Source organism: Drosophila bipectinata, unplaced genomic scaffold, assembly GCF_030179905.1.
Source record: "Drosophila bipectinata strain 14024-0381.07 unplaced genomic scaffold, DbipHiC1v2 scaffold_36, whole genome shotgun sequence".
In the NCBI taxonomy this organism is placed as follows: domain Eukaryota; kingdom Metazoa; phylum Arthropoda; class Insecta; order Diptera; family Drosophilidae; genus Drosophila; species Drosophila bipectinata.
This window is the reverse complement of record NW_027222962.1, coordinates 2,229-13,796: the sequence shown is the minus strand read 5'-3', so window position 1 is coordinate 13,796 and position 11,568 is coordinate 2,229. Positions and strand designations below refer to the sequence as shown.

Sequence of the window (11,568 nt, the reverse complement as noted above, 5' to 3'; positions counted from 1 at the left end):
TCTTCCGCCGTTATAAGGTTTAAGACTTATAACAATATAAATGAAAAATATTATTTTCATTTTTCACGTCACTAATAAGATGACGAGGCATTTGGCTACCTAAACGAAAGTAATTCAACTCCCGCCGTCTTAAGGTTTAAGACTTATAACAATATAAATGAAAAATATTATTTTCATTTTTCACGTCACTAATAAGATGACGAAACAGTTAGTAGGCCACAATTAGTAGGGAAACGTGGACAACCCGTGATAAATCCTTATATGCTTTCTTAGATATAGCATATAAAGATTTTTTATACTAAATATACATATTTACACATGCATATTTACATTTTTTTTATATTTCGAATCATCAAGCAAAGGATAAGCTTCAGTGGATCGCAGTATGGCAGCTGCTCAACCACTTACAACACCTTGCCCGTTACAAAAGTCGTTTACAATTGATTCTAGGCTTTGTCATTGTATTAAATAATGTTTTCATATGTAACTAGCATGGCATCAGGTGATCAAAGATCCTCCCAATTTACTATGTTACAAATTACATTGGCATCACATCCATTGTCGTTTAAAATATAAATAATAAACTTTAAATGGTTTAGAAGCCATACAATGCAAATTGCCCCTTATTTATCATTGCAGTCCAGCACGGATACGACCTTAGAGGCGTTCAGGCATAATCCAACGGACGTAGCGTCATACCACTGTTCGCTCGAACAAGTATTGTGCCATTGGTCCGTACCTGCGGTTCCTCTCGTACTACGCAGGAATGCTGTCGCAACAACGTTTTGTCATTAGTAGGGTAAAACTAACCTGTCTCACGACGGTCTAAACCCAGCTCACGTTCCCTTGCATGGGTGAACAATCCAACGCTTGGTGAATTTTGCTTCACAATGATAGGAAGAGCCGACATCGAAGGATCAAAAAGCGACGTCGCTATGAACGCTTGGCCGCCACAAGCCAGTTATCCCTATGGTAACTTTTCTGACACCTCTTGTTAAAAACTCTTTAAACCAAAAGGATCGATAGGCCGAGCTTTTGCTGTCCCTGTGTGTACTGAACACCGAGATCAAGTCAGCATTTGCCCTTTTGCTCTATGTGTGGTTTCTGTCCGCACTGAGCTGGCCTTGGGACACCTCCGTTATTATTTGAGAGATGTACCGCCCCAGTCAAACTCCCTACCTGGCAATGTCCTTGAATTGGATCATACCTGAGTAATTGGAGTTATACCAAATTTTCAAATCGATAATACATGAATGCATCTCTCATTAAAGAATTTGTTTGCGATTATATAACAAACTCGTGATACTTTGATCAAGAAGCTTGCATCAAAACCCAATACCATAAGATATAATAAATATATCCGTATAATGGCTAGGAAATGATACACGTTCCATTTAATCAAGTAAGTAAGGAAACAATAAGAGTAGTGGTATTTCATTGTCGATACCAAACCGAAGTCTAATATCTCCCACTTATTCTACACCTCTTATGTCTCCTTACACTGCCAGATTAGAGTCAAGCTCAAAAGGGTCTTCTTTCCCCGCTAATTATTCCAAGCCCGTTCCCTTGGCTGTGGTTTCGCTAGATAGTAGATAGGGACAGAAGGAATCTCGTTAATCCATTCATGCGCGTCACTAATTAGATGACGAGGCATTTGGCTACCTTAAGAGAGTCATAGTTACTCCCGCCGTTGACCCGCGCTTACTTGAATTTCTTCACTTTGACATTCAGAGCACTGGGCAGAAATCACATTGTGTCAACACCCGCTAGGGCCATCACAATGCTTTGTTTTAATTAGACAGTCGGATTCCCCAAGTCCGTGCCAGTTCTGAATTGATTGTTAATTGATAATCGTTATAATTAATAAGAACTAATTGGTTTGACCCAACTAGTATTCTTAAAAATTTTAGCAAGAAAGTTCCACAATTGGATACGTAACTAAACTATCCGGGGAACAAGTTACAACCATAAATGATTATAACTCTATTTACCCAGAACGAGCACATAAACCATATTATTGTTTCCCAATCAAGCCCGACTATCTCAATCTTCAGAGCCAATCCTTATCCCGAAGTTACGGATCTAATTTGCCGACTTCCCTTACCTACATTATTCTATCGACTAGAGACTCTTCACCTTGGAGACCAGCTGCGGATATTGGTACGGCCTGTTGAGAAGTTTGCGTATCCCCACCATAAATTTTCAAGGTCCGAGGAGAAAATATCGACACAACAGTATATGTCATGCTCTTCTAGCCCATCTACCATATCTCTCTGCGAAAGACTTCCATGGTAGTACGACTATAAAACAGAAAAGAAAACTCTTCCGATATCTCTCGACGGCTTCTTTATGGTCGTTCCTGTTGCCAGGATGAGCACGAGGCCCATATTTAATAACAAACGGATACTCAACAGGTTACGGAATTGGAACCGTATTCCCTTTCGTTCAAAATTATTCAAGTATATAATTTTCACAATAATTGTAATATTTATTTTTACTTGAAAATTTTCGGCTTTCGCCTTGAACTTAGGACCGACTAACTCGTGATCAACCACTGTTCACACGAAACCCTTCTCCACTTCAGTCCTCCAAGGTCTCATTCGATTATTTGCTACTACCACCAAGATCTGTACCAATAGCAGCTCCATGCAGGCTTACGCCAAACACTTCTACGCATACCATTGTACCTTCCTACTCACTAAAGTTTCAAAATTTATATTACAAGTAATATAAATCATCTACTTTAGCGGTAATGTATAGGTATACAACTTAAGCGCCATCCATTTTAAGGGCTAGTTGCTTCGGCAGGTGAGTTGTTACACACTCCTTAGCGGATTTCGACTTCCATGATCACCGTCCTGCTGTTTTAAGCAACCAACGCCTTTCATGGTTTCTGCATGAGTTGTTAATTTGGGCACCGTAACATTACGTTTGGTTCATCCCACAGCGCCAGTTCTGCTTACCAAAAGTGGCCCACTGGGCACATTATATCATAACCTTAAACTTCATATCAAGAAAGTTAAGGTTCTTACCCATTTAAAGTTTGAGAATAGGTTAAGATCGTTTCGACCCTAAGGCCTCTAATCATTCGCTTTACCAGATAAGATTATTTTATATAACATTAAAATGCACCAGCTATCCTGAGGGAAACTTCGGAAGGAACCAGCTACTAGATGGTTCGATTGGTCTTTCGCCCCTATACTCAATTCTGACAATCGATTTGCACGTCAGAACTGTTTCGGTCTTCCATCAGGGTTTCCCCTGACTTCAACCTGATCAAGTATAGTTCACCATCTTTCGGGTCACAGCATATCTGCTCAAGGTACGTTCCAGTTAGAGGCATAAATAATATAAATATTATTATACATAACTATATAGAACGCCCCGGGATTGTGTTAATTAACTATAAAATAGTTAAAAAACTAATCCCATTAATAGTCAAGTTAATTACGCTATTAGGTTTATATCCCAATAACTTGCACATATGTTAGACTCCTTGGTCCGTGTTTCAAGACGGGTCCCGAAGGTATCCTGAATCTTTCGCATTGTTAATCATACAAGTGCATATAATAAACACAAAAATCAATGATAATTATGCCATTATATAATTCCGAAAAATTAACGCACTGTATTCTTATTAATCTATCAACACTTTATCAAATTAATGACATTTATCCTATGTTAAAATGCAAGCATAATAATTTGAATAAACTATAAGTCATATTTTATGATAAATTATATATGTTAATAGATTACAATGTCCTTATATGGAAAAAATGCACACTATTTCTATAATATTATTTAAATATTATAACTTTAATGATGAATTTTCCATAATGGATATTCAGGTTCATCGGGCTTAACCTCTAAGCAGTTTCACGTACTATTTAACTCTCTATTCAGAGTTCTTTTCAACTTTCCCTCACGGTACTTGTTTACTATCGGTCTCATGGTTATATTTAGTTTTAGATGGAGTTTACCACCCACTTAGTGCTGCACTATCAAGCAACACGACTCTTTGGAAACATCATCTAGTAATCATTAACGTTATACGGGCCTGGCACCCTCTATGGGTAAATGGCCTCATTTAAGAAGGACTTAAATCGTTAATTTCTCATACTAGAATATTGACGCTCCATACACTGCATCTCACATTTGCCATATAGACAAAGTGACTTAGTGCTGAACTGATTTCTTTTCGCTCGCCGCTACTAAGAAAATCCTTGTTAGTTTCTTTTCCTCCCCTAATTAATATGCTTAAATTCAGGGGGTAGTCCCATATGAGTTGAGGTTGTATAAAGCAATGTATATATATATAAACAATATATCTCTATGAAGAACAATATATTTGATATATTTTCAATTTTCGCATCTTTAAATAAGAGACAATTCTAGTTAAAAAAAATTTAATTTTTTTTATGCTAGACATTTCTCAGTATTATTTGAATTGAAAAAAAGAAAGAATTGTATATCTTCATTTTTTCTTTTATAAATATTTGAGATAATTGCTTTTATATTTAATATTATGAATATATAAATATATCCAATAATATACCATATGCATATCATTATAAAAATATATAATAATAAGCAACTTTATTAGCATAGTCTTACAACCCTCAACCATATGTAGTCCAAGCAGCACTATAAAATTAATTAAAGTACATAACAGCATGGACTGCGATATGCGTTCAAAATGTCGATGTTCATGTGTCCTGCAGTTCACACGATGACGCACAGTTTGCTGCGTTCTTCATCGACCCATGAGCCGAGTGATCCACCGCTTAGAGTTTTATAAATATATATAAATATACAATTCGTCAATTATGTTTTTATTGAAAGAAATTAAAAATACACCATTTAACTGGCATATATCAATTCCTTCAATAAAGTTATTTTTATACCTAAAATAATTGTTGCGAAATGTCTTAGTTTTATATAATCAATATAAATATAATTTATATTGTTTAATATTATATAAAGCATTAACCTGTATATCAGGTACAACAATGTATATTTTAGGTGTTGCATTTATCAATGTATGCGCATAATTTAATATGAACAATACATCACGCAACGCATGTATATTAATTAAATATACACGCAATTTATATTCAATACATTCGTCTATATTTAAACATATAAAATATGTTTAATTTTTTGATATACCTAAAATAATTGTTGCGAAATGTCTTAGTTTTATATAATCAATATAAATATAATTTATATTGTTTTAATATTATATAAAGCATTAACCTGTATATCAGGTACAACAATGTATATTTTAGGTGTTGCATTTATCAATGTATGCGCATAATTTAATATGAACAATACATCACGCAACGCATGTATATTAATTAAATATACACGCAATTTATATTGAAGACAACAAATGGTCTATATATTCAATATAATATATATGTCTTTTATTTTTGGGTAATTTTTATTTATATATTTATATATAATAAATATTTTAATAACGGATAAGATTCATTCAATAATGATCCTTCCGCAGGTTCACCTACGGAAACCTTGTTACGACTTTTACTTCCTCTAAATAATCAAGTTCGGTCAACTTCTGCGAAACAACCGTAACACACAAGGCGTCACAGTGATCACGTCCGGAGACCTCACTAAATAATTCAATCGGTAGTAGCGACGGGCGGTGTGCACAAAGGGCAGGGACGTAATCAATGCGAGTTAATGACTCACACTTACTAGGAATTCCAAGTTCATGTGAACAGTTTCAGTTCACAATCCCAAGCATGAAAGTGGTTCAGCGGTTTACCCGGACCTCTCGGTCTAGGAAATACACGTTGATACTTTCATTGTAGCGCGCGTGCAGCCCAGGACATCTAAGGGCATCACAGACCTGTTATTGCTCAATCTCATTATTGCTAGACGCAATTTGTCCATTTAAGAAGCTAGTATCCTTATAATGGGACAAACCAACAGGTACGGCTCCACTTATATAAACACATTCAAACACAATAAACATTTTACTGCTACCATGAATGAAGGCTATATAAGCTTCAACACCATAATCCTGAAGATATCTATTTAATATATTTGAGTCTCGTTCGTTATCGGAATTAACCAGACAAATCACTCCACGAACTAAGAACGGCCATGCACCACCACCCATAGATTCGAGAAAGAGCTATCAATCTGTCTTACACACTTATGTTCGGACCTGGTAAGTTTTCCCGTGTTGAGTCAAATTAAGCCGCAGGCTCCACTCCTGGTGGTGCCCTTCCGTCAATTCCTTTAAGTTTCAGCTTTGCAACCATACTTCCCCCGGAGCCCAAAAGCTTTGGTTTCCCGGGAAGCGACTGAGAGAGCCATAAAAGTAGCTACACCCAATTGCTAGCTGGCATCGTTTATGGTTAGAACTAGGGCGGTATCTGATCGCCTTCGAACCTCTAACTTTCGTTCTTGATTAATGAAAACATCTTTGGCAAATGCTTTCGCTTAAGTTAGTCTTACGACGGTCCAAGAATTTCACCTCTCGCGTCGTAATACTAATGCCCCCAAACTGCTTCTATTAATCATTACCTCTTGATCTGAAAACCAATGAAAGCAGAACAGAGGTCTTATTTCATTATCCCATGCACAGAATATTCAGGCATTTGAAGCCTGCTTTAAGCACTCTAATTTGTTCAAAGTAATTGTACCGGCCCACAATAACACTCGTTTAAGAGCACTAATGCAGGTTTTTAAATAGGAGGAACATATGAAAAAATACAAGTATTTAAACATATATAAGAACTCCACCGGTAATACGCTTACATACATAAAGGTATAGTACTAACTACAATTGTATGTTGTACTACCCGTATGAAGCACAAGTTCAACTACGAACGTTTTAACCGCAACAACTTTAATATACGCTATTGGAGCTGGAATTACCGCGGCTGCTGGCACCAGACTTGCCCTCCAATTGGTCCTTGTTAAAGGATTTAAAGTGTACTCATTCCAATTACAGGGCCTCGGATATGAGTCCTGTATTGTTATTTTTCGTCACTACCTCCCCGAGCTGGGAGTGGGTAATTTACGCGCCTGCTGCCTTCCTTAGATGTGGTAGCCGTTTCTCAGGCTCCCTCTCCGGAATCGAACCCTGATTCCCCGTTACCCGTTGCAACCATGGTAGTCCTAGATACTACCATCAAAAGTTGATAGGGCAGACATTTGAAAGATCTGTCGTCGGTACAAGACCATACGATCTGCATGTTATCTAGAGTTCAACCAATATAACGATCTTGCGATCGCTTGGTTTTAGCCTAATAAAAGCACATGTCCCATAAGGTTCATGTTTTAATTGCATGTATTAGCTCTAGAATTACCACAGTTATCCAAGTAACTGTTAACGATCTAAGGAACCATAACTGATATAATGAGCCTTTTGCGGTTTCACTTTTAATGCGTGTGTACTTAGACATGCATGGCTTAATCTTTGAGACAAGCATATAACTACTGGCAGGATCAACCAGAATAATGTTTATATCTTTGATATATTTCATTTTCATATTGATATATAGAAAATAAATATTGCAAATATTTGTATAAATTAAAATATTAACGAATTTGGCCAATTATTATATGGCATTCAATATTCGTTCATTTATTAAAATATATATATATATATATATATTTATAATATATCCCTCGGGTGCCCAACGCATACACCTCAGGGTATATTTTTTTCATGGCTTTTTCTTAAACCCTCGTTTGTGTTAGGGTATTTATATGAGCGGGCGGTCTTTTTATTTATATAAGCCTTCTTTAATATTTTTTTTAATAAAATACAATATTATGCATATATTTAATTCTAAAATATCTTTATATTTTCACATACAACAATTTGTATATATTCACATATATATATTTGCTTAATTTTATAATAAAATTATCGCATATGTATTTTGATAATAAATTTAAAATTTATTTTCTTTGTATATAAAAGTCTAGTTTTATATGATATAAAACTAAGCACTTTTTAATTTTCATATATTTATATATTTTCATATATATAGTTTATTCATATTTATTTATACAATAATAATAATAATAATATTACTACTATTATCATATACGTATATGAAATTAAATTTAATTCCATATACTTACTAGGATATAATAAAAAGAAATTTTTATTTGCCTAGAACCAGAAATTAACGATAATAATTGGAAACTTGTCAAATTATAATTTATAATAAGACGTAGACGCTTCAACGATATTATCTAAGTATACAATATAGTGTATATATAATATATAATATAGTATGTTATATTATATAGATAGGCTTACACCACCTACCATATATACCTTTTTGACCACACTTTCGTCAAGCTGGGTATTTATTTGCCTTCTTTCCCTCACCTAAAAATACTCATCGGTATTTTAGTATATTCATATAATATAAATAATATACTATATTGGTAGGACGACACCACCTACCCTATATACCTTTTTGAACACACTTTCGTCAAGCTGGGTATTTATTTGCCTTTTTACCCTCACCTAAATATACTCATCGGTATATTTCAGTATATTTTAGTATATCCATATGAATATGTATATCCATATCCATATCCATATCCATATCCATATGAAAATAATTTAATATTTCCATATTTATTATAATATAATAAATATTATTATATTATATATTATATGGTAGGCTATCCCCATCACCTACCATATATTTCATATACATATAAATATTTTCATATCCATATATATTTTTTTATATTCATATATTTTCATATATGTTATATGCATATGTATTCATAACCATATGCTCATATATTAATACTGGCGGTCTTCTGTTTAATATAATATTATTTTAATATTATATTGGCAGGCTGAACACCACCTACCCTATATACCTTTTTGAACACGGTTTCGTCAATCCGGTCATTTATTGTATGGGAAGTATGACTTTCCCACACATATTTGGATATCCATACGATTGCATATCCATATGAAAATATTTTTAATATTTTTAATATATTTTTAATATTTCCATATTTAATATAATATAATTAAATTATTATATTATATATTATATGGTAGGCTATCACCATCACCTACCATATATTTCATATACATATAAATATTTTCATATCCATATATATTTTTTTATATTCATATATTTTCATATATGTTATATGCATATGTATTCATAACCATATGCTTATATATTAATACTGGCGGTCTTCTGTTTAATATAATATTATTTTAATATTATATTGGTAGGCCGAACACCACCTACCCTATATACCTTTTTGAACACGGTTTCGTCAATCCGGTCATTTATTGTATGGGAAGTATGACTTTCCCACACATATTTGGATATCCATACGATTGCATATCCATATGAAAATATTTTTAATATTTTTAATATATTTTTAATATTTCCATATTTAATATAATATAATTAAATTATTATATTATATATTATATGGTAGGCTATCACCATCACCTACCATATATTTCATATACATATAAATATTTTCATATCCATATATATTTTTTTATATTCATATATTTTCATATATGTTATATGCATATGTATTCATAACCATATGCTCATATATTAATACTGGCGGTCTTCTGTTTAATATAATATTATTTTAATATTATATTGGTAGGCCGAACACCACCTACCCTATATACCTTTTTGAACACGGTTTCGTCAATCCGGTCATTTATTGTATGGGAAGTATGACTTTCCCACACATATTTGGATATCCATACGATTGCATATCCATATGAAAATATTTTTAATATTTTTAATATATTTTTAATATTTCCATATTTAATATAATATAATTAAATTATTATATTATATATTATATGGTAGGCTATCCTCATCACCTACCATATATTTCATATACATATAAATATTTTCATATCCATATATATTTTTTTATATTCATATATTTTCATATATGTTATATGCATATGTATTCATAACCATATGCTCATATATTAATACTGGCGGTCTTCTGTTTAATATAATATTATTTTAATATTATATTGGCAGGCTGAACACCACCTACCCTATATACCTTTTTGAACACGGTTTCGTCAATCCGGTCATTTATTGTATGGGAAGTATGACTTTCCCACACATATTTGGATATCCATACGATTGCATATCCATATGAAAATATTTTTAATATTTTTAATATATTTTTAATATTTCCATATTTAATATAATATAATTAAATTATTATATTATATATTATATGGTAGGCTAACATCATCACCTACCATATATTCCATATACATATAAATATTTTCATATTCATATATATTTTTTTTATATATTCATATATTTTCATATATGTTATATGCATATGTATTCATAACCATATGCTTATATATTAATACTGGCGATCTTCTGTTTAATATAATATTATTTTAATATTATATTGGCAGGCTGAACACCACCTACCCTATATACCTTTTTGAACACGGTTTCGTCAATCCGGTCATTTATTGTATGGGAAGTATGACTTTCCCACACATATTTGGATATCCATACGATTGCATATCCATATGAAAATATTTTTAATATTTTTAATATATTTTTAATATTTCCATATTTAATATAATATAATTAAATTATTATATTATATATTATATGGTAGGCTAACATCATCACCTACCATATATTCCATATACATATAAATATTTTCATATTCATATATATTTTTTTTATATATTCATATATTTTCATATATGTTATATGCATATGTATTCATAACCATATGCTTATATATTAATACTGGCGATCTTCTGTTTAATATAATATTATTTTAATATTATATTGGCAGGCTGAACACCACCTACCCTATATACCTTTTTGAACACGGTTTCGTCAATCCGGTCATTTATTGTATGGGAAGTATGACTTTCCCACACATATTTGGATATCCATACGATTGCATATCCATATGAAAATATTTTTAATATTTTTAATATATTTTTAATATTTCCATATTTAATATAATATAATTAAATTATTATATTATATATTATATGGTAGGCTATCACCATCACCTACCATATATTTCATATACATATAAATATTTTCATATCCATATATATTTTTTTATATTCATATATTTTCATATATGTTATATGCATATGTATTCATAACCATATGCTTATATATTAATACTGGCGGTCTTCTGTTTAATATAATATTATTTTAATATTATATTGGTAGGCCGAACACCACCTACCCTATATACCTTTTTGAACACGGTTTCGTCAATCCGGTCATTTATTGTATGGGAAGTATGACTTTCCCACACATATTTGGATATCCATACGATTGCATATCCATATGAAAATATTTTTAATATTTTTAATATATTTTTAATATTTCCATATTTAATATAATATAATTAAATTATTATATTATATATTATATGGTAGGCTATCACCATCACCTACCATATATTTCATATACATATAAATATTTTCATATCCATATATATTTTTTTATATTCATATATTTTCATATATGTTATATGCATATGTATTCATAACCA

The 11,568-nt window shown here is 31.9% G+C and overlaps 3 non-coding genes across 3 annotated transcripts; all 3 read right to left on the bottom strand.

The window, feature by feature from the left end:
• Positions 1–344: 344 nt before the first annotated feature.
• LOC138927588 (large subunit ribosomal RNA) lies at positions 345–4,294 on the bottom strand. Its single transcript, XR_011444039.1, has one exon. It is a non-coding gene; the product is annotated as a large subunit ribosomal RNA (ribosomal RNA).
• A 319-nt stretch (positions 4,295–4,613) lies between these two features.
• On the bottom strand, positions 4,614–4,792 carry LOC138927583 (5.8S ribosomal RNA). The gene has a single exon (XR_011444035.1). It is a non-coding gene; the product is annotated as a 5.8S ribosomal RNA (ribosomal RNA).
• A 706-nt stretch (positions 4,793–5,498) lies between these two features.
• On the bottom strand, positions 5,499–7,493 carry LOC138927586 (small subunit ribosomal RNA). Its single transcript, XR_011444037.1, has one exon. It is a non-coding gene; the product is annotated as a small subunit ribosomal RNA (ribosomal RNA).
• Positions 7,494–11,568: the final 4,075 nt, after the last annotated feature.